This window comes from Ambystoma mexicanum, chromosome 3p, assembly GCF_040938575.1.
Source record: "Ambystoma mexicanum isolate Mex_15411 chromosome 3p, UKY_AmexF1_1, whole genome shotgun sequence".
NCBI lineage: Eukaryota > Metazoa > Chordata > Amphibia > Caudata > Ambystomatidae > Ambystoma > Ambystoma mexicanum.
The window spans coordinates 765,757,793-765,785,095 of record NC_090925.1 but is presented as its reverse complement, the minus strand read 5'-3'; the positions used below and the strand labels follow the sequence as shown (position 1 = coordinate 765,785,095).

The 27,303-nt window shown below is 49.2% G+C and overlaps 1 protein-coding gene across 2 annotated transcripts in view; it reads left to right on the top strand.

Moving 5' to 3' along the window:
- The window catches only part of LOC138580836 (serine/arginine repetitive matrix protein 2-like), a 1,087,536-nt gene that overhangs the window by 871,681 nt on the left and 188,552 nt on the right, over positions 1–27,303 (top strand). The window lies entirely within an intron of this gene.

Sequence of the window (27,303 nt, the reverse complement as noted above, 5' to 3'; positions counted from 1 at the left end):
TTTTGCTTGTTGGATGTAGTCTGCACATTTAGGTCAATAATAGTGTCAATTGCTGACAGTTGATTGGCGTGTTTTCTATAAGTATTCGCAGATTTCGGTCTTGATGGCAGCTGGTTTTTAGATTTTTTTTTTCCCCATGCAAACCTTTTTTTTTACTCCTTTTGTAGAAATGAGGACTTATCCTCCATACAGACTTGAGTGCTCTTCAGCTGTACAACCCACAAAACCCGCTTTTGTATTATAAAGGGCAATCCTTTTCATCTGGTTAGTATGGTTTATGGACTTGGGAGAGCATACATCTGGAACTTCGACAAAATCCTCTACCATGTTACCCTCTTCCCTGGTTGTATCCTCCCTAGGAAGATCCCCAACTGCACATTTGTGATCTTCCTCTTTCTGGCCCAACTTGGGGTGGTTTGCCGCTTACACTGCCTTGGGGTGTCCTGCCGCTTACACTGCCTTGGGGTGTCCTTGGTTTGCCCCTGTTCGGTCGTCGTTAGGCTTTCACCTCACTTTAGGGTCATGTCGATCGATTGTTCTGCCCAACTCGCGACTCACCTCAGCCACTGCATAACTGTTGCCTCCCTGTGGTGTTCTTTTGGTTGGTGTTGGAAGTGGAGGGAGTCTCATTTGGTCAATTTCCTTTGGCTTGATTGCAGCAGATGCTCCCTTCCCACCTGCTCTTAGTGGTGTTTTGGTGGTGTTAGGGGAGTTTCTCCAGCATGGGGTCTGGCATGGATTCAAATGCTCATGAATATTCCTCATCGGGCTGGGAATCCTCTGAAAACGTTTTTCTAAACTGTCTTTCTCCTATAAACCAATCACTGAGCACTGGGTCATACTGCCCCCAGCCAATGACTGCCCTCTACCGAAGTCCCTCCTCAGGCAGCCATCTTCAGATTTTTACCGCACATTCAAGCATTGAGTTCTCACCTTTTTGCTCTTAGAGCTTTCTGCGTTTTTTTTCTCGAGTTTTTGGTAGGAAACCTTTTTCGGTTCAATCGAGCCAGTGTGCTCCATCACTTATCCTTCAGATTAATGGGGACCCGTTTTTCGGCATCTTTCATCTGCCCTCAAGGGCAGAAATCGTGGTTTCTTCTTGGAAGCTTCCAGAAGTTTGTCAGGCCTACACTGTGCCAGATCATGTCGGAGGAGTAGGGCAGTGCTTCCCTCATTAAGCTGTGCACCAGCTGCGGTTTGTGCAAAATGTTTTAAGACTACAATCATTCCCAGTGCTTGTATTGTCTACACCCGATGCATAAAAAGGATTTTGAGATCTGCTGTGGCTTCGCCAAGCGCACGATGAAGAATCGACACTATGCCGGGTGGGGGGGCATGCCTCTTCCAGATCCAGTCAACCTGAGCGGGCTTCCAAGTCCTTTTGAGGGTGTTCTATCCGTGGGGGCCCAACACAAGGCCAAGCACCGTGAGTCTTCCGTCTGGGTCGCTGCGCCTGCGGGTCCGGCGACAGTCGGGGCACGTTCGTCTGTCTCGCTCCATCTCCAGGCACTGCTCCAGCTCTTCGTCCAAGAGAAGGTCAGCTACGCCGGGTTGTCCACCCTGCCCGTGAAGAAGGCCAAGCAAAAGGCCCAGGTGATCAAGGCCAAATTGTCGTCAATTGAGTTGGTGGTGGCCTCCCTTTCAAAGGCAAAAGGGGCTGACCCGGTCCAGGGTGCCCTGGTGGCTGCCAGAGTGGCTCTTCCTCCCAGGTGGGAGGCTTCGTCCAAGCCAGTAGAAAGGACTGGAGAAGAGGATGGCTGGACCTTAGCCTGAGGGTGGGGAAGGGGTGAAGAACTCCAGTGCACGGACATTTCTTTGTCGTGCGAGGAGATGCTTTCTCTTTGACACCGGGGCAACCACCAGCGAAGGAGAGACATCCTACACCTCCATTCCAACCGTCGCTGCCCTTTTAGGGGGACGGACACAGTGACAACTGACAGACGGCAGGATGGGAGATCCTGCATCAACGCCGCCAAGAGCATCTCCAACGGAGGAAGTGGGATCCTTCCATTCCATGATTGCCCAGGGCGTCGGTGCTTTTTCCAGCTCACCCCGGAAGAGGAAAAGGAGGTCGTCTTGTATCGGCGCTGGCAGGCTAACAGGAAGACCATCCTGTCGGTCCCGCACCTGGACGACATCTGGGATGAGGGGCTGGCTCTGCTGAGGAACCCCGCCCTGTGCTCAAGTGTTTGCGGTCTGAGTCACTGGCGGCTGCCTGGAAGAAATATTAGAGTTGGTAGTCTTCATCTGCACCTACGGACAACGAGGGGAAGAAATATTGGATTCCATGGGTAGAAAGGTCATCTACTCGGATGCAACGACGGTCAAGGCGGCCAACGCCTTGGCGATCGTGGCCAAATACGACCAGGAGCTTTGGTACAAGATGGCTCCACTCCTGGATTTCCTCCCCGATGACAAACTGGTTGAGGCTTTGGAGATCCTCAAGGAAGGCAATGTGGCGTTGAACCACACCATCAATGACCCTGTACATTGCGGACGCGGGTTTCCGCCAGATGGGGGAAACGGGGTTTGCTTTTGCCGTCATGGCTGGTTCAAGGCCACCAACTTTGAGCAGGAGGTCCAGACGAGGGTCCTGGACAAGCCGTTGGCAGACAACCTGTACGGGAAGGCTGTCGATGAATCCCTCCAGTCCATCCAGACTGACTGACGGCCCGTGCCTTGGGTACTCTGCAACAACACTGGCTGTCCTTTCATTCCTCAGGATGGAAGTCTAGCAGGTCTTCGAAGGGGTTCGGCGGGGGCCTCATCCTCTTACCGCCAACCCTCCCGTTCTTAGACCCAGGAAGCAAACACTGGTCGCTCCAATGGCCTTTGGAGGTGGCTCCTGTTGTCAAGGAACCCACGCCAGGATGCCGACCTCCAAGCAAATTTGAACCGGCCAGGACGTCTGACCCCACCCAGGCTCCCCCCAGTGGGAAGCCAGCTGGCGAACTTCCTCAGCGTGTGTGAGACAATCTCCACCGATTGATGGGTGCTGGACGCTTTTGCCCACGGGCACACTTTGGAGTTTGAACGCAAGTGTCTGTGAATACCAACGGTGGCCCGACGGGAACAACACATCCCTCAGCTGCTGCTGGAGTTTCGGGCCATGTTAAGAAAAGGGGTGACGGAGCTGGTTCCAGCACCACTCTGGGGATTTGGAGTTTACTCAAAATACTTTCTCGTAAGAAAGAAGACAGAGGGCTGGAGACCCATTCTCGACCTACGATGATTCAACAAGTACATAGTCCCAGATGTTAAAGATTGTCACGCTGCAGCATGTGCTCGGCCAGCTGGAGGGGGGAGACTTTCTGTCTTCGGTGGATCCATAGGACGTTTACTTCCACGCCCCCATATGCAAAAAGCATTGCAAGTGCCTGTGCTTTGTCGTCCAATAGAAGCATTACCAGTTCAAAGCACTTCCCTTCGGACTGAAGTCGGCGCCCAGAGTCTTCACCAAGTGCTTGGCGCCAATGGCGGCCCATCTACGACTACTGGGGAATTGTGTAGCCTTACTGGACGACTGGCTCATGTGGGCAAAGTCAAAGGACATTGCCGTCGATCGTGTGGCAAAGACCGTACGGCTGCTGACAGACCTGGGGTTCTCGGTGAATTATGCAAAGTCCTGCTTGACTCCATCACAGGACGCACTGTTCCTGGGATCCAGGCCCAACAGTTATCTGTCTGGCGTCTCCGTCGGAGGAGAGGATAGCGGCCATCTTGGGCAAGGTGCAACAGCAAGTACCTGGACCTTCTCAGCACGTCAGTCGTCCCCTCCAGTCAAGCTGCCCGTGCTTGCGGATCTCTTCAGCGGGGATGGAGGCACAATTCTGCACCACGACCCAGGATGGCTGAACCTGAAGGCCTTGCTCCTGCAGCATTAGTTTGGTGGTTACGACCACCTGGCGGACTGCAGGGAGGTACTTTCCAAGGTGTCTATGTTGAAATGCTATGGACACGAATGGAAGCATTCTGCAACTTGGTGCCATTCGCAGAAGATTAACACTCTGATGGTCACGGCCCCTCAAGTACTTAAGTATTTACTGTCATTGGCTAAATCGGGGCTGGCGCACACCTCCAAGATTCAACTGGCGGCTATCCCCCTCTATTCCAGTTCTCTGGGATGGTTTTCACTGTGTTCGCACAGTCTAGTCAAAGAATTCGTCAAGGGACTGTTCCATTCATTCCTGCCAGTCCATGACAAGATCTTGTCCAAGGCTTCCATCTCCAGGTGGCTCTCCGGCTGCATCAATCATTGTCACCGGTTGGCAAACCGACCGCTTCCTGGCTGTCCAAGAGCCCATTCTACCAGAGCGATGGCTGCTTCAACAGTGTTCCTGACTGGTGTGCCCCTGCTAGAAATCTGCAGGGCTGCTATGTGGAGGTCGATGCACACCTTCACGAAATTCTACTGCGTCAAGTATTCCAGTGAGGAGTCCAGAGACGGCCATGCAGTGCTGCGCAACCTGTTCACTTGAAGGTGATCCTGGTGAGCAGGTAAGAGTAATTGCTTCTGCTGAGTCTTGGCACCCACCATGGCTGTGTAATTATGTACTGTTGTGTATTCTTCCGGAGCATGTGAATCCATGCCAGACCCCATGCTGGAGAAGGAACAAGTTACTTACCTGTGACTGTTGTTCTCCAGCATTGGTCTGGCATGGATTCACATGCGATCCCTCCCGCTTGTGGCTCTTCTCTTGGTCCTACTGCCACTTTACGTCCTACCAAATCTGAAGATGGCTGCCTGAGGAGGGGCTTAGGTAGAGGGCGGTCATTGGTTGGGGGCAGTATGACCCAGAGCTCAGTGATTGGTTTATAGGAGAAAGACTGTTTATAAACAAAAGTGAAACTGTTTTGTCTTTTTCCCGAGGATTCCCAGCCTGATGACAGGGAATATTCATGAGCATGTGAATCCATGCCAGACCCATGCTGGAGAACAACAGTTGCGGTTAAGTAACTTATTCCTTTTCACCCAAGTACATTTCAAAGTTCCATGTAAACCAATCCATTGAACTTCCCACCTTCTTTGAGAATCCATTTAACTCAGCAGAAAGAAGACTCCATGCACTTGATGTTACAAGACCGTTCTTGTAATATGTGAACAAAACCCCTATGGAAAACATACCAACTCTTAGTTTCTATAATGCCTGGTAGAGAAGGCAATCACAAATCAAAGGGTGCCATCTCCAGATGGATAGTCAAATGCATACAACTCTGATATTCCCTATCCAAAAAGGACACACACTACCAGAGGTACAAGGGGCTATGTTAGCTTTCATTGCAAAAGTCCCTCTAGATGCCATCTACAAAGCTGCTACATGGAGTTCTATAAATACGTTCACACAATTACTGCATTGACGCAGATTCACAGGTGGGACAAGTGTTCTAAAAAATGTCTTTGCCGCTGTACCTTTTAACTTTCCACCTCCTTCTCCAGCTACTGCTCGCTAATCTTTGCAGCACCAGTGTTCGAAGCAGATCCACAAGCTCCAGAAAGGATACATTACTCACCATAATCGTATTTCTGGTGCTTGTATCTGCTTAGATTCACATGCGCCCACCCTTCCTCCCCTACTGGAGTAGTAGGCGCATGGATTATTTCTGGGTTATCACTTTCTGGTTTACAACATATGTACTTGCTCTATGCTTGATGTAGCCTCCTCTCAGAAACGGTCAATCTGAGGGACCTCAACATGGGAAGGACCATGGGTACAGTACATGTCACACTAGGGATAGTATTAATAATCACGCCCTGTCAACGTCTATTTTCGAGTATCGAAAACACATCTTTTTTTATGCTTGTTAATCTGCTTAGAATCACATGCTGTGCATATGGTCCGACATCCAGTGGTAACCGTGGAGTATTGCATCTTGTCTTTCGGGGACCGAAAGGGGACGTCGGCATAGGCGTGTCTGTAACACTATACCTATTGTGACGTGTGTAGTACCCAAAATCCCTCACGCGCCGAGGTCCCTCAGATTGTTGTTTTCCGCCCAGATAACTGGTCGCCCTACAGCGGAGCTCTTACTAGAGACATTGTTTATCTTTACCGAATTTTCCGTTTGCCCCGTTAAGTCACTTCGCCTAATAAGAACATCTTCGATGAAGACTACGGAGGAATAGTCTATGGCTGTGGCCTCGGCGCCTAAGATCCGGCAGCCGCATTTCCACGTGGTCGGGCCCTCTGGACGACCTATACAGTAGGGAGAGTGGGTTCGGGGTGGCCATATTGTTATGTCTTTCCTCTTTTCCACTTCTTTCCCTTTCGGTCTGTTCATCCTTCTCTTTTGCTATGGAAAGGACTCCCTTAAGATAATGTCCTAAGTGTAGGGCAGATATCCTTGGAAGGACGAGCACAGGACGTGTACGCCTGTCTCCCCTAGAGCATGACGAAAAGAAGTGTTCGGCGTGCAAACTCCTTAAGCCTAAAACCCTTAAGGATCGCTGTGTAAAGCGGTGGGCCGCGTACGGCATGTCTTGCGTGGAGCCTCCCTCCCTTACCGCAACACCAGCCGAAAGTGACAGGGGTACTTCGGATGACCAAAGGTCCAGTGCGGATGTTATAGACCTTAAGGTGGACACTTCTAGGTCCGCCCCGACCCTTCCAGGCTTGACTCTGGTCTTGCTACAGGGACTACACCCGGGGTCAGGGGCGTACATACACATCGCACTAAACACACAACCCCTACGCCATCTTCGACGTCTTCGTCAAAAAAGGCGAAAGCGTCAACGGATCAGTCGAAAATGTCCACGGTTCCTTCGGATCGTGTAGATCCAAAGCCTTCCCCGCATCCGCAACAGCGCATGACAACTTGGCAAACGAAAATTAATAAGGGCGCTACTCGCCAATCTACATGCGCTGAAGTTTTGGAGTCGGAAACTTCGACGATTTGCAAGGCCTCAATAGGCCCGAAAGTTACGACTAGGCCTCTACCTGGCACACCGACCACTGGGCCTTCTGTGGTAAAGCAGACAGCGTTTCGGCTACCGTTACATCATCGGAGGCTTTGTCTCGCGATGATTCGGTTACTATCTGGAAGAGCATTGGTAGGATCGCAGCGGCGGTGGGCCTTATCCCGGTCCCGCCAAAAGTTATGGGCCAGGCCGCGGAAGATTTTTCAACGGACTTGGGCCGCAATTCCGATGACATCTGGATAGTCAAGGGCCTCTCTGACACCCTGAGAAGTTCCTCTCGACGCCAAAGGGCGGAGAACAATGTTTCTCCCCACCTAGGCCCTTTTGGGTCCTCGAAATGGACTACTGAAAGGTTCGAGGGATGTATGGATCGGCTGGAGCAGATTATCAGTTCTGCTGACCAGCCTCCGCCGAAAAAGGCTCGGGTAGCCCCTAATCCTTAAAATACAAAATGTTCAGCCTCAGGTTTTCCAAAGGAAGACGTGGTCCACATGGACACATATAGGAACATCTATACTGAAGAAGAGTAATCCTCTTTTCTTGAAAATTATGAAGATCAACAGGAGACGACGGAGAACTGGGAGGAAACCCAGCAGGAAGGACAGGATCCTTGGTCACATCAAGATCAGGACTCTGATATTTTGTGCATCGATTCTCCTCCTTCCACCCCGGCTCGCCAGGCCTCCCCTGTGGATGACCAAATGGCTTTCAGCACCATGTTGAAAAAAGCAACAGAATTCTTCAAAATTGCCACTCGAGTGGCTTTGCCTGAGCAGGATTTTGTGGAGGACATTATTAAGGAAAAACCTCTGGCAAGTCAATCCATTCCCCTCGCCTCTGTTAAGAGGCGGATAGCTGCATCTTTAGTCACACCTGCCCGGACAAGGGCCGTGAACCCGTGAGAGGATGCTCCTGAAACAGCTGGAAGGACCTTGGCCCAGGGTACACTACTAAAACGGCACACCTGGTTGAGGAACTCTGGTTTTAAGTCTCAATCCCAAGCAGCCTTAATAAACAAGCCGGTTGAGACCACCAACTTGCTTGGCATGGCCGTGGACAAAGCTCTTGAGACAGCTACGGAGGAGCATGAGACTCTCAAAACCTTAAACCAGATTACCCAAAGGCCTTCACAACAGAGGGGGCGGTTCTCATTCCTTTCGTGGGCAATCTCGCTCTACTCAAAACCATTATAGTTCAGGAAACCACTGGTCTTCAGGACAAGGATCCAACACCACATATCTACCTAGAGGACAATGCTGTGGAAAGGGTATAGGCTGGAATTCCACTCAGAGGCTCCCCGGCCTTAGGTCAGAAATAAACCTCAGATCCAGGTCCCCTTCCATGCCTCCCCAGTTGGGGGACGTCTAACATCATTCCATGGGAGGGGATAACAGACCAGTGGGTTCTCAAGACTGTCGCCCATGGGTACTGCATAAAATGTTGCCAACCACCTCATCAGACGACCAAAATCAAGACGCCGGAACATTTACGCATCCTGCTGCAAGAGGTAGCGATCCTAAAGGAAAAGGCAGCCATAGAAGTCATCCCTCTTCTACAGATAAACAAGGTTCATGATAGAGGACAATCATTATCAATTCAAAGTACTCCCCTTCGGCATTGCCTCAGCGCCAAGGGTGTTTACGAAGGTAGTGGCAGCAGCGCACCTGCGCAAAGAATTAGTTTGGTTTACCCTTACCTCGACGACTGGCTCATAACGGGGAATTCCTACGGAACATGCCTGTTGAACACCCAAAAGACGATAGACCTCTTATTCAGCCTGGGATTCTCCATCAACGAGAAGAAATCCAGCTTAGACCCCAGTCAGGTCAAACAGTTCCTAGGGGCACTAATTCGGGCAGAAGACAGCCTTGTCTTTCCCACCAACGAGAGGGTTCAAACATGCTGTTTCTGATCCCTCAATGTAGCCGGTCAAGAGTTGACGGTACGCAAAGCCATGTGACTGTTAGGAATGATGGCGTCATGCATTTTCTTAGTTCCTCATGCGCGTCTACGCATGCGTCCTATGCAAGAGTGGCTCAACAGCCAGTGGTGTCAGGCCAGCGGACAATGAGAAGTTCTCTCTCTGCAGTGGTGGTCGAGGGAAAACCTCTTGAAAGGGAAAACCTTCACCACCCCTGCAGTAGAAGCCACTCTCACGACAGACGCATCTCTAAAGGGGTGGGGGGAGGCTCACCTGCTTCAGCAGACGGCGCACAGCGTGTGGTCCCCAAAAGTAACATCCAACCACATAAATCTGTTGGCCGTATTCAAGGTACTGAAAGCCTTTCAGACAGTTACAGGGGCAGACAGTCCTGATTCCCACAGATGGCACCACAGCCATGTATTACTGGAACAAGCAAGGGGGCACACACTCTTAAGGGCTATCCAAGCTGTCCCAGAACATTTGGAATTTGGCTCTCAAACACAGGATGTTCCTGTTGTCTCAACACGTTCCAAGGGAACTCAATCTTCTAGCGGACATGCTCCGCAGAGACTTCCCACTGCCAGTAGGATACAAATGGCGACTACACGAAGACATTGTCTCCAATGTTTTTGCACAATGGAGTTTCCCAGAGATCGACTTGTTCGCAACTCTGGAGAACGCCCAATGCCAAGATTACGCCTCCAGGTACTCCCAGAACCGATCCAAGGGGAACGGTCTCTGGATAACTGTTAGGGCGAATTCTCAAAAATGTGCCAATTCCCTTCACCTTGGAGACCCCCAGCAACTTTGCCGGACTTTAAGGACTTGGATTTTATTACCTGGAGATTGTGACCCTTTTTCCCACTCTTTCATGTGTTTTGAAAATGTGTTTTACTCTTGTGTTTTCTTTGGTTATGGAGTACTGTGGTGCCCTTGCCGCAGGCTCAGCACAACACTCTGCTTCCTGCAGCTCCCCCAAATGCACTATCAGCAGACTCCACAGACTTTGCAAGACACAGCGGGCAACACGGATGACTAGGAGGATCAGGACACCTTCACAAGGGCTTTACATGAAAGGTTAGCTGGAGTGGCAAGAGAACCTAGGAATTCATCGGCCACAAAAGAAGCAGCCAGAGGCGGAGGTCCTCGAGTTACTGACCATCTGCTCAGCCACCAAATCGGGCATACCTTTTCAAAAGGATACGGAGACGCTGGCAAAGAAGGGTTGGGCAAAACCCCACTCCACACAGCCAACCAACAAGCGCCTAGATGCTAAATACAGGCGAGCGGAAGAGGATTTTCTCATCCTGTCCATGCACCCACAACTGCACTCATCAGTCATTGCGTCAGTGTCAATGTATGCTAAATCTCAGACTTCCACATCGGTCCTATTCAACAAGGAGAAAGGCCTATGGAAAAAAGGTATACTCCAATGCCACTCCACCTACAGCAAGCGAATATGGGCGCAATGCTAGCTGCCGTAAACCAGAAACTCGGGAGATTGCCGACTTCCTCCTGGACCTCTTAGTTCACAGGCAGACTCTGTTCTGGGCGGGTCTTGCAGAAGCAGAAATAGTGGCACAAGACTTAATGGAATCGGTGGCTCACATCAACACAGCAGGCAGGGCCATATGTGTGGCTACAGACATGAGGTAGGCTGCATGGCTCAATGCCACTAGGTTTAATCCAGATGTGCAGGACTATATTCACAACCTACTATTTGAGGGAGGGGACTTGTTCCATTCTTCCACTGATGAAGAGTTGGGCAAGAACAACCACCACTCACAAACGGCCAAATCTCTGGCTATTCTTGCAGATCCGACTTATTAGAGGTTTGGCCGGGGCCAGTCGAGGTCTGACAGAGGTTGCACCTTTTTGTGGTTTCAGGGTCTTCCAGGACCGCCGCACTAGACAGCCCGACAGGCCTCCCAGCCAACACTGGCGTAAACAGGAGACAAGGCGCAAGGTCTTCTTCCAGTCCCCCTCCTAGGCACCAGCCTCAGAGGGAAAGAAGCAGTGACGGGTTCATCAGGATCCACAGCTCTCCAGTGGGGGGCAGGGTTGTCCTTCATTTTCAGTCCTAGAAAACAAGGTTTGCGGATCTGTGGATTCTCAGTGGTTTTCCCAGGGCTTACACTTTCCGATCCACAATTTCCTCCCCTACCCCCGTCTTCCTACTTCTGCAGATTGGGATGCCGTCCCTCCTGGCAGAGATCCACTGTCTAGTAGTGAGCGAGGCACTAGAGGAAGTCTGTCCCACCCAGCCCTCACAAAGAGGCTTGGGTTTTTACTCTTGCATCTTCGTTATACAGAAGAACCACCAGGCAGGCCGGCGGGTGGACATAGATCTGTCCTCCTTAAACCCTTACCTACCCCTTCAAAAGTTCAATATGGTGACATTGTCATTAGCAAAGTCCCTGTTTGGGGGAAATGCATACCTACACTTTCCAATTTGGCAGGCCCATTGTTCCTTCCTACGGTGTTGGGTCCTGGGTTTCCACTTCCAATACAAAGTTCTCCCTTTCTGTCTCTATTCAGCCCAGAGGATGTTTATGAGACTAATGAATGCGGTGGCGGCATCGCTCAGTTTGGAAGGCCACCATTTCTACCCATACCTCAACGACTGGCCGGTTCGAGCGGATTCTCCAGCGGGAGTTGAACACAGCAGCCAGACTGTTGCATACGCTCTACGAACTGGGGTTCTCTGTCATCCTCAAGTCGCAGCTCCAACCTACTCGGTCCTTGACCACCCTGGGTCTAATCTGGGATATGAAAGCAGAGATAATCTCCAGCAGGGACAAAGTTACAACGATCAAAGCAGTCACAGGTGACTTCGGCGTGGTGGTTCCCACATTTGCTAGGGATTATGGCAGCTTGCCTCCTGGCTGTGCCTCATACCATGCTCAAAATGAGACTGTAGCTACATTTTTCAGCCTCATGGAGCCAGGAAATGGCCTCGCAAGCAGAATTAGTCGACATACCTGCGACTCTTGACCAGGACCTATGATGGTGGAGGATGGACGTCAGTCTAATGGCGGGTGGACCATTCAGGCAACTCTAGACTGTATACACCATTACGAAGGGCTCCTCTCTCGAGGGTTGGGGAGCCACATTTGAACAACCACAGTGTGCACAGCATATTGTCAAGAGTGGACCAGGACAGGCTAATAGATTGGCTCCAAATGATGGCTATATGGCTTGCTCTAAAAGCTTTTTTTCCGGTTATCGGCAGCCCAGTCTGAATTCAGACAGACAGCTCCACCTGCATGTACTACCTCAACAAACAGGGGCACCAGATCTCCCTCCTTGTGAAGGCTAACCATTGACGTATGGGAGTGGGCTTTAGCGAAAAACCTATCGCGCTCGACCTTCCACCTGCCGTGGGAGTCCAACCTAGAAGCGGACAGGTTCAGCAGACTGGGTATCAACAACTTCGAGTAACAATTGGAGAAGATCCTTAGAGAGATCTTGAACAAGTGGGGTCATCGACAAATAGACCTATTTGCCAGTGTGCTCAACAGGAGGTGTCACAAGTTTGCACCCTGGATGGGACAGGCAGAGGTTCACTGGGGATGCACTGCAGCTTAATTGGGATGGCATGTGGGCATACGCATTCCCACCGACTGTTAATACACAGGGTCATCTGCAAGGTCAGGGAGGTGCATCGACTACACCTCATTTTGATAGCGCCATGGTGGCCGGCCAGACTGATTCTCAGAACTGTTGCGACTGTCGAATCAACCACCAGTTCCCCTCCCAGTGGGACCGGATCCACTATTGTCACAGCAAGGGGAGGGGCGGGGCGGTAGTGTACTCCTCCCTGGAGAAGTTAGCCCTCTCAGCCTGGGTCCAGAGCATGTCAACTTGCAGCACCTCTATTTGTCGCAGGACAACTTGGCCATCATCCAAGGGGCAAGAAGTGCTTCCACTAGGAGCCAATACAGAAGCAAATGGCCCAGGTTCTGCCACTGGGCCATGGAAAATGACATAGATCTGTTAGGTTACACCCTAGACCATTTGGTGTCTTTCTCAGCACATCTGACAATCTAGGGTGCAGGTGGACACATGCAGTACCTACCAGGCAGCCATTGGTGCATACAAAAACTCTGGCAATAACATGTTCTCCACCTACAACCCAGTGGACAAATGGCATCTAGCAGCAGGACTAAATAGGTTGTATCCTCCTGTCCAGCGTCCATGCCCGCTCTACGCTCTCAACGTGGTTCTGGGCTCTTTGGCCCATAAACCGTTTGAACCCATGACTTTGGTAGACATCTGATTGTTCACAATTAAGACTGTGCTCTTGTTGGGCCTTAACTCAGTGCGTAGGATCAGTGAAATTCAGGCCCTGGTAGCATCAGAGCCACATACCACTTTCCATCAGAACAAGGTGGGGATATGAACATACATACCCCTCATTTCTCTCAGAGGTGTAGTGTCTTTGTTTCACCTCAACAAAGAAATGTCCTTCCAACCTTGTTAGGAAATATTGCTTTACTGCACCTTTCCTTCAATTTTAATGGACCCCCAAACTACTTGCTTTTATTTTATATCCTGACCTGTACTTTTTACAGTGCAGTGAAGCCTTAAGCTTCACTACACTGTCTTTTTCTGTCCTTCAGGCTTTCAGTAATGGGAAACATTATTTTCCTTAGTCTTGTTACTTTGTTACTGCTTTTAGTAACTTATCACTTGTGGCAACCTATCATTGTACAAAGCATCTTACAATGCAGTACAATGGGGTACACTTTTGTTTTTGCCCTAGACTAACACACACAGGATTTTTGGTTAGTCTAGGTGTGCTAAATGGACAAGCTGGTGGCACCAGTGACTTTTTACCATTTTGTTGGTGCTTTTTGTTTTAGCCTTACTGCGTTCACCGCATTTGGCTACTAACTGTGGCTAGTGTCCAAACATGGCCGTGCCACATGGTTTTTTGCTTTCCCTTTGGCCATTTTGTCTTTTAGCCTTCTTCCTGGCCTGAGAGGCCAGGAAAATCCTTATATCGTCTTCCAGTGCCCGGGAAAGCGGAAGCTTTAGGCGGGCTACTGGAGGGCTGTGTGTGTTGGCTGACAGGATGTGGGATAGGACTGTTTGGTCCCAATCTACAAACTGGTTTCAGTGTGTCAAAGTGTTATGCATCAGTGTTCCCGCCAGTGGCCCCGATTGGACCTGTGTCTGTGTGTGTGTGTGACGGTGGGGGGCCGGCTAGTTCTGCTATTGGCTAGTGGGAGTGTCAGCTCTTAAATGGCTTTTAGGATAAGAGGACCCCTGCACTCTCTGTAGAGATCCTGGAGTAACCTGAAGGAGCCAAGATTCCTGTCCAGATGTGAGACCCGTGAAGAGACCAGAGATCGTCTGAAGGAGGCCTGGCGACCAGCTTCTGCTGCTGTCCTGGAGCTCTGTCTTGGTATTGATCTTCAGCAGTCCTGCGAGGGAGCTGCGACCCATGGAGTGAAGGGAACATCCATTCCCGGTGTCTGCTTGGTACCCTGCGAAGAGCTGTCGGAAGTGTCCCGGGACCGTCCTGTGTCTGACCAGCTCAGCGTTTGGGCTACCGTGCTGTTGCAGTTCCATGTTAAGGCCTGGAACTTGGGGAAGAGCCTCCGCTTGCCCTGCAAGACTTGCCTCACCAAAACTTTGGAGTGCTAGCATCCAGGTGACCCGAGATAGAAGGGGAAGTCTGTCCTTGACAAGTCCCTTTGCATCGGCATGCTGCGGTGACCAATGGCCGAAACTGCTTACCCGAGTAGAGTCCAGTCCTGAGAAGGGCCCTGCATTCAGTTTTGCTGCATTCTTCATACGAGAGTCCTTCCACCATCTAAAGACACTGACCAGAGATCTGCTTGAACCTGCGGCTGACAGCTGGAAAAGTCACCTCAGACCTTTTTCCATTGACCTGCCAAGTCCTCAGAGTATGGGGAGTGAGTTACAGTGGTTCTTACCTGCCCCTAAACTCCCTTTTAAAAGTTTTGCTTTTATATGAAACTTTTACTATACTTTGACTTTGCTTGCTTATGCAAGGCTTCTGAAAGTTGGGGACACTTTGTTTGTTTGAATAAACTGTCCTCTAACCCTTGGAACTGTTCACTGGACCCCAGATAGACCCTACTTCATTTTTTCCAGCTTAACAAACTGTTGGAACGTTTCCTTAACTTTTGGGCGCAAGGCCCCAGACAACTTGGGGAAGGAACTTTTGAAGTTGGGGTTCATTCTCTGTGGACCTGTAGTGCATACACTAATGTGTACTTACTTTTACAGGGGTTTCATTTGTACTCTGCCCTACTCTGGTGACTTTATATATGTAATCTATTAGTGTTGTCTGATGCTTCTACCTGTTCATCATTTTTCATAGTGATATTTGGCCATAAATAACTTTTTTTTAATTTTTATTTTATTTGGAAATTAGTTTTACAATTACAGAAACTTTTTTCACATTTCCCATCACTTAAACCTTGACATTCGTCTGTTCATATTCCTTCCAGTGAATTCTCATTGACAATCTACTGCTAACAGGTCTGTTTTTTAAGTCCTTTCCTTTAAGTAAATTGTCAAAATGTTATACCGGCACACGTGAAGCGATGATCTATCCCTAAAACAGTGTCCCCACCATTCTTAATCAGGTTTTACTTTAAAAAAGGGCAAAATAGCTAGCAAGATTTGTGTTCTTGCATCCTGAATTGCTGTACATTCTAACGGATGGAAGGTCGTTTCCATCTGATTTCTCTGATGACAGAATCTGCTGGTCCCTTTGTTAATTTCTTTTCCCTAACTGTTTATATACATAGTCTTTAGTGTAATTTGTGATTCCCGTTTGTACTCGTCGTGGACCTTTTACAAACTCACCACTTCTTGAGACTTAGCCTAGACCTCTCGTCACTGGTACCTTGAACTGGTTTGGCTACAGCCCCCAGAGTTGTCCCCGTCACAATATAGTTTGGCCTTCTATACATCTGTCCACCAGGCAGAGTATATAAAATTAGTACTAATAATTATGTGTACAGCGGTGGGATGACCCTCTCCACTTAACATCTGGATGTTTTGTGAAAAGGATCAGTATTGGGTGCCTCAGTGTAGTTTACTGGTGGTGTGTCCAGATAATACTTTTACAGTACACTGATTTTTGATTGCCCAGTAGTTAATGGAGACCGTTACTTGCACTACTTAAAGTTCTTCTAAAGTGGATCACTTGAAAAAGTTGTGTAGTGACAGGAGCCTAACAGTCTCTGGCACTAAAGCAGAATTATTGATTTTGATAAAGAATAAAGGTGTGCCCCCCCCCCTTATCTAATGGTACTGGGGCTAGAGATGGACCCAGCATCAGTAATGGAGTTGCTGCCACTGCTGTTTCTAATGAAGAGGAGGAGGAAAGTGAAGCTTCTGGACTTTTGTCTGTAACCACCTCTGCCGAGGCATTGTTTGACCTGAAAAAGGAGAAGCTCAGGTTCGAGAAGAAAGGGCTTAAGTTCAATATGGACAGGTTAGCTTTTGAGAGAGCTGAAAGGCAGGACAGAGATCACCAGATGGAGCTTGCCAAGATTCAGGCTTCATAAGGTTCTTCCAGAGGTTCTAGACATGATTCTGGGTCATGTACACATCCTAGATTCCCAAAAGATCTTCTTGGTGTCTATGACGATAAAATTGATTGGCTTGTAACTTTTGAGGATGCATGTGAAGTACAAGGAGTGGGTGATGCCGATAGGATTGCGTGGTTGCTCAGCAGACTGCCCCATTCTGGCTCCAGTGCTGTTATGGAAATGTCTAAAGCTGACGGGCAAGATTGTGCCAAACTTAAAGAAACCTTCCCAAATCCAAAGGATGAAGCAGAAAAGGTGCTGCATTGTCCCGAAGTCAGGAGAACGCTCCGATTCTACCTGCCAATCAGATGCCTTGTTTATCACTTTTGGAGCATCAAAACCAGGGAGTGAGGCTCCCAAAGCCGTAATAGCCAGGTGGATGGTTTTGGCCATCAAGGAAGCTTACGAAGGGCAACTCATGAAGTTGCCTGCAAACTTGCACGCTCATTCAGTCAGAGCCAAAGCGACTGCAGTGGCATTCCAAATGCACGTGCCATGGCAAACAATCAGCAAGTATGCCAGGTGGGCCTCCCTCGGCCATCTGCAAGTACTATAGCTTGGACACCAGTGCCAGATCAGACACAGCGTTTGGCCAAGCAGTACTTAAAAACTTGTTTTGTAACGTCTCTCCTCCCCAGGGCTTCAATTGGTGCTAATCGCCCTTACAGTATGGAGGAAAGGGAACGGGACGTAGGAGTAATTAGAAGTTACTCACCGTAGTGACTAACATACTCCTAGTACATAGTCCCCTTTCTTCCATGTGTCCCACCATCCCCCCTTAAAAAAAAGCGTTATTTGGCAATTGTAATATAGTTGACGCTTCAAAGAGGACTGACGTGGCGCCGGTGGGAGGGGGGGGGGGGAGTCAATTGAGCCCATGCTCCTGGGGCTGTGCCCCGCGCACAACACGATTTAAAGGAAAGAGGGCTTTTTTTCTGGTTAAAGGGGTTCCGTTCCCATCCCTAGCGAGGGACGCCCCTATATAAAATATGGAGAAAAGGGGACTATGGACTAGTACAGTCACTACAGTGAGTAACTCATTTAACAAGTATTGGCTTCAGAGTTAAAGGGTTCAAGGACTTCTCAGAAGGCTCCTTGTATGCGTTCCAGCATTAGGCCTGGGCAAATGGTATGGGCAAGCTCCCAACCGCACATATCACCCACTCCAGCTCACTGGATGCACACCGGATTTAAGATAGGTATTACGCAAGCCCACACACTACCTTTAGGAGAAAAGAGCTTCTTGGTGGATGCCTTCAGGATGCAGCAGCACAAGACCCAGTCCCTGGATTCTTGGTCTGGAGATGAAAGAACGGGACACCGGATGGGAACCTGCAGCAGCAGTTGTCAGAGGCTTCCAGCAAAGGTTCTTCGAGGATTCTCGCGGCTCAGTGGATTTTCACCTTTTTACAGCAGCCAGATGAAGAATGAATATTGCCAGTCGGCTTCTCTTCACTCTCTTGGTCCTGCACTCTGGTGAGGGGACTTCAGGGATTCGAATTGTCTCTCTGGAGAACCAGCAGGAGTCAACTTAAGTTTCGGACGGATTCGGACTTCAGAAGAACATGCACTGCACTCGGGCTTGAGGTCCCAGGGTATTCACGGTTTGCAGCTCAGCAAGGTCGCAAAACGCCATGGGGTCGCTCAAAATGCAAGTTGTCTTGAGTCTAGTGGATCTCACCAGCCTTGGAGTAGGAGTGGTTGCATTCAGGGCCCTCGGGTTGATGCTTCCAGGATCAAAGTATTTATCAGGACCTACAGCACAGCTTCTGCAAACTCTCTTCAGTTTACAGAACGGTGCAGGCTGACTAATCAGGACAGCCAGCCCCACATTGGGACTTTGTTCCTTTCAGGCAAGGTGAAGGACAAAGGGATGCATAGTTTTGGACTCCCTTCTCGCTTCCTGCGTTGCAGACACTTTCGTGCCTAGGCAGGGAGTACAGCGAATTCCTGCCGAAGCCCAAACTTCCACTGAGGTCGTTCCTGCCTTGAATGGCAGGGGAATACCTCAAACAAGCACACAAGAAATGGCGAAAAAAGTAGGAGCCCACCATTCTAGCAAAATGGTAACCCTTCTGTGCATTACTGAGGTTGATCGAACAGCCTGCGAGTAATAAGACTAAAGCATCACTAAGGTGAAACCATTGGCATCAGCCATTCAAGTAAACTTGCAATTGTAATAGAAATGTTACCAGGTAAGCAAGATACATTGTATCCCCCCCAGCACTCCACATAAGGTGGGGTGTGCTCACTTAAATCAATGTAAAGGGGATGTGAATCCCACTTTAATTCTTGGGAACCGTAGTGTACCCAAGAAATAATAGAATTTAAAAGGATGCCACTGCATTTAAAATGCTATGTGGTGCCAAAGTATATTGCATTCAGTCCAGTGCTCTAGGAAACTAGAACTCTAATCACACACTATGGAAAGGCATAAAAAGGCCACCCATAAAAAGAGAAAACGACTGTGAAGGGGGGGGGGGGGGGATTCTCCATCTAGATGCAAAGTAAAATCATTTCCAAGCTATAAGTTCTGGGGTTGACTCTGTTCAGGAAGATTTATGATCATTATGGAAATCTTGCCTGACCAGTTCTCTAGTGGGCTGCCTCACCAGAAGAGTTGCTGTTACGCGTTAAACTATTACCAACACAAGCTTATTTAACTCCTACTGAGACTCCATTCCAGTGGGAAACATTGTGGCTCCTGCGACATTTAAGCACAAGGCCCCATTCAGTTTAGGGTTTAGATTTCTTAAGATAGGTTATTGTCCTGTGATCTGGTTCCATCGTTGATTGCATCTAAAATACTTACCTGCTTTTTCTAAGTTATTTGTATATTTGAACCAATGGTGATTGTATATATTTGTATCATAGTGTGTTGTGATAGTACTACCTGTTAGATTAATTTTCCAGTGTGTTCAGAAGGCCTATAATTGTATTTTTTATGCATGATTGTCCAAGTTGAATTATTGTGTGGTCTCATTGAGGGCCCCTGTCCCCACCCTAACTCCTGAGAATAAGCCTTGACTGATCATATATGATCCTTGATTGGGCTTTGGCTTACCTGAGTTCCCTGCTCACTATAGCTAGGGTGGCCTCCTCATATCTGTCCAGAAGGCCAGATTCTAGAAATCCATCTTGACATGTACTACCTTAATAAAAAACAAAACCATTAAGGAAGGCAGATCAGTTTTGTTTGGCAGGCAGCCATATGAGTGAGTGGGCCTGTCTCAACGGTTACCTTCACCAGGTGGATTGTTAGGTGAATTCTACTGTGTTACAGCCTGTCGAATTGAACTCTTCGTGTTACACCTAGGGACACTTAGCACTGGCGCTATTTTAGCTTTAATGCAAATGTCCCTTTAGAAGCTATCTGTAAAGCAGCTACATGGAGTTCAGTTCACATTTAAATGCAGCATTATTGTGGTGTTGCACAAGCCAGAAGTGATTTGCTGTTGGGACAAGTGGTGTTGAGTGTTTCATCGGGTACTGCTTGCTAGTCTATGCAGATCCACAAGCCTCAGAAGAAGAGCATAACCTTCCAGTAATAATCTGTCTGATGCTTGTATCTGCTTGGATGCACATGCCAATCCTCCCCGCTCTGGGAGTAATGATCTGATATGGCATTTATAACACGCCTGTACACAAGTGTTTCTGGGCACCACAAGGCAGGGGAAGACGAGGCAAACTATCTTACTAGGCCTCGTCATTCAGATTGTGCAAGTGCGACACGAAAAGTGCAGGGGGAAGGGAGAGGGGAAAAGTGCAAGGAAAGAGGTTAGGGGGAAAAGTGTGTTCATGGCAGCAGGCTTTGAGTAAGTGCAGTGTGGCTCTAGGTAAGTGCAAGAAGACAGGGGGCTGTACAAGTTACAGCGCCTACGTGCGCCGTAGGCCATTGGGCAGTGCAAGGAGGACTGGTCATACAGGAGCCTGGTACCCAGTGAAGTTGAAGGTAAATATTAAATATGCCATGGTTGGCAGATTTTCAGAGGCCACCCTGGTGCTCCAGCATTGGATCTTTAATAGATTCACATGCTGTTAATATTCCCCGTTGTGAGGCTTGGAATCCTCTGTGTTATAGAGCAGTTTAATCTTAAACTGAAAACGTTAATTCACTTTTGTGCTCCATCATAGTTCTTTTGGGTAATACCGCTCACAGCCATTAGGAACACTTCCCTTAGTTCCTCTCCTGTCGGCCATCTTCAGATTTTTTTACCAGACATTGGTGTAGGGAGTCCTCAAAAAACATTTCTATGAATATAATTGGAATTTAAGAACTTTTCTACAATTTTATTTTTTCGATGTCTCCTCAATGACTGGCATTGCCGGCGATAGTGCTAAGTCCGTGGACTGTTCCTGCCACTGGTAATCTTCGACGAAGCTTCGTCTGCGCAGTTAGGCCTACCTCGTGGTGGAATCCACGAGGAAAAGCCTTTTCAAATCCTCTTTTCCCCGCTGTGTACTGAATGTCTATGTGGGTGATCACCACGACGGCTGCCTCTACTGCCATCATCCACACCATGTCATCCAGGACTGCAAAATCTGCCAGTCATTAGCCAACAAGACCCTCGGGGGGTCATCTTGTCGTGTGGCTCAGACGCCGACGGGGCCTCTGACTCTGCTTCAGTACAGAGTCCTACCTCGTTAGGGCGGGGCAGGACAACCCAGCAAACCACCTCTAGGTTGCATGAAGTTCAGGCCACAGCAATAAGAGGCATAAAGATACCCCTTGAAGGGACGAGCCTAGATCCTCACACACCGACCGTTCTTCACCAAAGTTCAGTGCCCAAATGGTGTCGACAGAAGAGGAGAGCGAAGGCCTTTTCCATCGTCCCTGTGAGGTGACACCGAAATCCAAGTCTTAGTCTGGTGGCAATCTTTGCCTTCAATTTCAAGCAGGCTTGTCATAGTAGATGACCAAGCCTCATTCCAGGTAGTCTACCCGAAGGCCATTGACCGCCAGCTGACGGCACACCGTCAACTAAGCCATCTACGGCAACGACTGCCTCATCGACAGCCTACTGCATCATCGACAAAAATGTCAACGGCCATGACCACAAGGATCTCGTCGACTGCATCTATGTCCACAGCTGTGATGGCATTGTCAACAGGCAAAAGTGGTTCCTCCCATACTATTGCCATTGTCACTGGCTTCTCGGACACTCACACCAGCAGTGTCTGCATTGACAGCCCGTCCACAGGCATTGTTCCTAAACCTTGGGGGGGGGCCTTGCTGCTGGGTGGTATTGTTGTGTCAAAGCAAAGTCTGTCCCAAAAGAATGTGGAGGAAGCAGAGGAGAAGGCCATTATGTCACTGTTGTCATCACCAGCACGCTGGACATGGCCTCCCAGAAGTTCACTGCAGGGTGAGGCAAGCCTGCTAATTTCTAGTCTCTAGGAAGGACGATACAAGAAGGCTTAACAAACGTTGGTGCCTCTCGTTAAAGGATTCTAAAGGGACACAAGCAGCAGCTTGGGTCGGAGGTAAGAGGGACACCTCAATGTGCACCCCAGTCCTCTAGAGTGACTTTCGGGAATCAGGTAAGCAATACCTTTTCCCCCTCCCCCACAGTACCTTAGGTTCAAAGAAAATGTTTGTTGGATGCTCTGCATTGTTGCAGCTCTGGACCCGACCTCCTGCTTCCTTGGTCTGATGATTTGAAGGCAGGACAATGGACATGATCTCTCGGCAGCAGTCTCGAGGGCAGATCTTTGAAATGACTTTCAGCAACTTCTCAGGTCACTTTGTGGTTTTTGACACCTTTTCTGCAGCACCAACAAAGAACACGATTTGCCGGTCAAACGTCTTCGCTTCCTGCAGCCCCGCACTCCAAGGGTGTCTGGGCTAGTTGGATTGGATCCCTGGCGTGTCCTGGAGGGCTCAGCAAAGATTTAGACGGATTCGGCCTTGCCACAACAATGCACTTGAAATAGACTGCAGGTCTTCCAATACTGGGTTTCTGAAGCTCTGTAACCTCACAGGATCTCAGGAGATGGCTCAAATCAAAGTTTGTCTTGGGACTGGTTGCGCCCACCAGGCAAAGTGAAGGAGTTGTCTTCGGCGCTGCTTTGTCTCACAGAAAACGGGTTGAGAACAGCAGTGGTCGCTTCAGTGTTGCAAATGGTCGGCAGGTGTCTCTGGTAGTCTTTTGTTTTTTTTCAGCTTCCGGTGGTAGACTTGCTTTTCACTCCAGGAACCTCACCTTTTATACTGTTCCAGCACACTCCTCTGTAATCTCTCAGCAAGTTACAGAAAGGGGCGTTTGCCTGTCATCGACCCTACTCACTTCCTCCTGCCCAGACACTCTGGAGTCTAGGCGGGGACACCCAAGGGTTCCCGCGAAAGGCAAACACCGGCCTCCCCCTCACAGAATGGTACATGAGCTAACAAAGACAATTATGCTAGTAATGGGGGGGGGGGCAGAAGGGAGGCCCATGTACTACCGAGGCTATGGACATAGCCTGCGGTACAAAAATTACACAATAGTTGGAAGAACACATCCACTGCCACCAGCCATAACTAGAAGATTGTCTGTGACTGAAAAGGTCATAGGAGCAGAGAGATGGGGGATACTAGTTATCCCCTTGGCACTCCACATAAGGTGGTCTACGCCAATCTCTCGGACTACAACACTGCTAGAGAGAAACTAGGTATCTCTCTATCCCTAAGAACTGTAGTTACTCTAGGCTTAAGAAAATAATCTCAAAGGAGGACCCTAAGGGTCCCCATCAACGCTGCCCATAAGGAGCTGTGTGCTGCAATAGTAAAATAAAGAGCTATGGAGGAAAATGATCTCCATGGTACAGGTAAAATACAAAGAATAGAGCTCCAAATGACAGAGCCCATAAGGATGAAAGAGTGGAAAAAGGCTCCACTCATTCAGGATTGAAGAAAACTGTCCAGAAATACCACTAAAGGTGCTCTGGAGGGAGGGGTGCGGGGGGGGGGGGGGGGGGTGCATCTCACTAGGCGAGGGGATGAAGTCTAAAAATTATGAATCTCCCTAACAGTAACGTATACCTTTATAGTGAACCCAATCAAGGTAGCAATGGATAGCAGTTGAGATTTGAGATTTATTCTTGGAAATGTGCGAGTGGGATCTGGTTGCCCTCAATATGTCGACACAGTATGGCACACAATGATGTTACTTGACAATTATCAAAATACAATCTTTTATTCTAGACCTTGTCAACACACTAGAAAATGAATAACGGGTAGTCACACACAAACTGATCCAAATATATACCGTCGCCATAGGTTCAGATATACATCAGTTAACTTAAACAGCAAAGCAGGTAAATATTTTAGATGCAGGAAATGGTGGGAATCAAATCCCAAGACAATATCCTAACTTGAGAATTCCAAACCTAAGATGAATGGACCCTGGCAGTACTAAATCTCCACCTAAAGTGGAGCGCAGCGGAGTGCTGCAAGTGAGGGCCCTCCTCGAGCGAAGCATCCCACTCCTGTGCAGCCTCAGACTGCTCCGGTTGTTATAACCCCAGGTCAGCACCTGCATCGGATCTCTGCTTGCTCACCGACCTTCAAGCATCATAGGAAGTCGGTCTCTGAGAGAACATTCAAGTAGTAAGTGGAATAATGCCCCTTTGATATAGCGAAATGAGAATAGAAGTATAATTCTCTGAAAAATAACAGGCAGTGACTAACTTTTAAGCAGGAAAAGAAAGATTTCAAAAGCCAAATAGCACGTGGATAGCACTATAGTCCTTGCCCATGTAGCACAAAATACAGCATAAAGCTATGTATAACCTCCGAAGTGCTTCAATGAACGACGACCTGAGAGCACCAGAGTTGGACCCGTCTGGCAAAACTCTCAGTAGCACAGCTAATTTGCACGTCCTGTCCCCGCCTGTGTAAGGCTTACTTTTGACAAATGCTGGAGACGATGATTGTATTTGTTGGGTAAGATTTTCACAGAACTGGTAAATCATCCTGACCTGGGTCAACCACAGAAGGTTTTGCTTTACTAGTGGGATATTTTTCCTTAATACCTGTGTGTGGGAACCTTTTTCCACACTCGCAGAATCTTTAACTTTTTATGGGTGTCATGATTTTGACTCTCCATATTGTCTCTTTATAGCTATCCTCTTGAACAATTTATCGGCAATAAGTGCCTGTTGTTGCTGGGTTGCCCCAGGGGCTCCCCTTTTGACTTTCCTTTACTAACCTGGAGAGAACTACAGTCCCAAGAGTAGAAGGGATCTTTGGATCCCTTTTTACATTTTATTTTGTGAAACCAGCTCATCCCACCTTATGTGGAGTGTTGGGGAGATGCAATGTATTCCCTTTCACATTTACTCCTACGTCCCGTCCCCTTTCCTCCATACTTATGGGACATCTCTCTGTCCTGTGGGACGGGACCGGAGCACTTTGTAAAAAGCATCCAAAAAATGTTTTTCAAAAATGTGTCCTTCCTCTTTCTTGCACGGGACCCTGCACGCGGCCGTAACCCCGCCCACCTTGGCTCTGCCCTGCGCATCGCCCATCAGTCCTCTTCTCTGCTCGTTCGGGACTGGACGCACTTGCATCTTCAGAAGATTTTCTTCCCTTTTTTCCTCTCTGGCTCTCGCTAGCGATCGTGTACTAGTCTGTCTCTCGTTCAAACTAGACTTTCCAGATTGTTTGGGTCACCGACACTTCATGAGGGCGGATCCCCATCCTCTTTGTTTAGTGTGTTTGGATCACTGTTGGGACTCCTGTTTTTACTGCGACTCCCTTTCGGTCCGGGCACTTCAACGTCGGTTGGAGCGGTGGGAGGACGTGTTCCGACTAACTCCTCCTTTGCATTTTCAGGCGTTCATCGACGAAAAGAAGAAAAGCCCGGTAAGTTCTTTACTCTTTCCCAGGCCGGGAGGAGCGTTGATCGCTCTGTCACTGGGGATTGCCCTGAGGTGCCTTCTGGGCCTAATCATTGTACCAGAGTTTTCTCCGAGGGTCTCCGTAAGGGGCCTGTGGAGACCGGAGCACGCTCTGAGGCCCCTCCTGTGGGAGCTGTTTGTAGACCTAGTTCTACTGAGTCGTGGGGTACCAGAGCTCGCCCTGAGGCGCCTCTGTCGGCTTTCCTCAAGAATAAGACCGGGGTGCGCCCCGAGGCCTTGGTTGGGCTTGGTGTCACCGAACAGATGTTCATACAGAGGCTAAAGCTACCAACATTTGAGAGGCCTGACAAGGCCTTATCAGTGAAGGCTGTTTGTCACCGTTCCAGCTCCTGCGGCGACACCAGATCTGTTGAGGGGCAAAGAAGGAAAGTTCTTCTTTTACCGGCGGTGCCGAGGTCCTTCCTGGGAAGGCTAATTTGGCGATTGGTATGTCGCAGAAACATTCCAGGCCTCATAGTACCGGCTCTGCCGAGGTTCCTTATGTTAAGGCTAAAGTTAAGACCCTTGATCCATCGACGGGCACCCCTGCCTCACTTCCTCACGTGCCGCAGTTCCCCTCCGGCAATGACAAAATGGTTCCCGCCACGACCGCGGTGGCCTTTTTGGGTGCTACCCCATCAACTACACCATCGGCCTCTGGTGTAGGGATTGGTTCCGTGGGTGAACATAGTCCCTTGTGCGCATCCTTATCGGCCGGTTTGATTGGAACGCCCGGATGCCCCTTCTGCACAATGTTTAGTTGCCTGCGGGGTCGGCACCTTTGATTTATGTGGATACGTCGGTGGAGGGGCCGGTGTGGAACCCTTCCCCGTTACGTGCCTGGAATTATCCTCCTCATGAGAGGCCTCCTCAGGTCCCAAAGCAGTCCCCGGAGGACGCCTTTTTCGTTAAATTTCAAAGGCTCATGCGTACCGACCCCATGAGGGAATATTTCAAAGGGCTTTTTAGGGAGATATGTCCGCCCGTGCCTCCGGCTCCACCCGTTCCTCTGGTGGTTCCGCCGGCGCCTCCCTTGCCTGCAGTGCCTTCCCCGTCTCTTCTGCCTTTGCCCCCGTTTGTCCCCCGTGGACAAGGCAGCGCCCGACACAGCTCAGCAGGATCCTGACCTGTCGGATGACGCGCATACGCCTGCTCGCCGTCCTCTCTAATAAGGTTCCTCTGTTATTGCTAATAGGTCTTGGGCCTGGCGATAGAAAAGGACTGATGAGCGATGCGCGGTGTAAGGTGGTCACTACCAGCTGCAGTAAAGACACCTAATGGTGCTCATTTTACCAAATGGCCTCTGTATTCTTTTTTTGCCATTTTAGTGTTTCTTGTCCTTTCTTGTTCCTTCCCCTGACATCCAGGGTGGGAAATTCCTTTGAGTGATTTTTATCTTTGGTGGGAGACACTGCTCAAGCTCCAGTCTGTGTGGAGACAGGAAGCGAGGGGATGGGGGGGGGGGGGGGCTGGGAGAGAGTCCAAACCTCCACAGCCCTTTTTGTCTCCTTGCTTAAATGGGGACAATTCCCAGTGGGGGGGGGGTTGGCTGTCCTGATTGGACAACCAGATTGCCCCTTCTTGTAAAAGGCAGGGAGAGAATGCAGAAGTTGTGCTTTAGTTCCTGATAAATACTGCGAACCTGGAAGCTGAACCGAAGTAGACCACTGGAACCGAAACCGAAGAGGATGAAGGAAAAGCGGCTGAAACGATTTCCAGTGACCGGAGAACCTGCTGTAGCCCTTCCTTCCAATCGACCTGGGGACTCTGAGAATGACGTCCCTGACCCAGAGCCTGGTGAGACCCACTAGACACAAGTCCTGAATTTTGAACCATCCCATGCGTTGCTGCGTCCTCGAGCCACTTTGTGGTGCAGTCTTCTGAATCTCGCTGAAACTTCCTGGGCATCCTGGTGGATCTCCAGCGACACAAATCAAATCCCCCTCAACATAGTGCTGGACCTTTGTAACAACGAGAATTCAACCACGATTTTCTATCTATTTCTG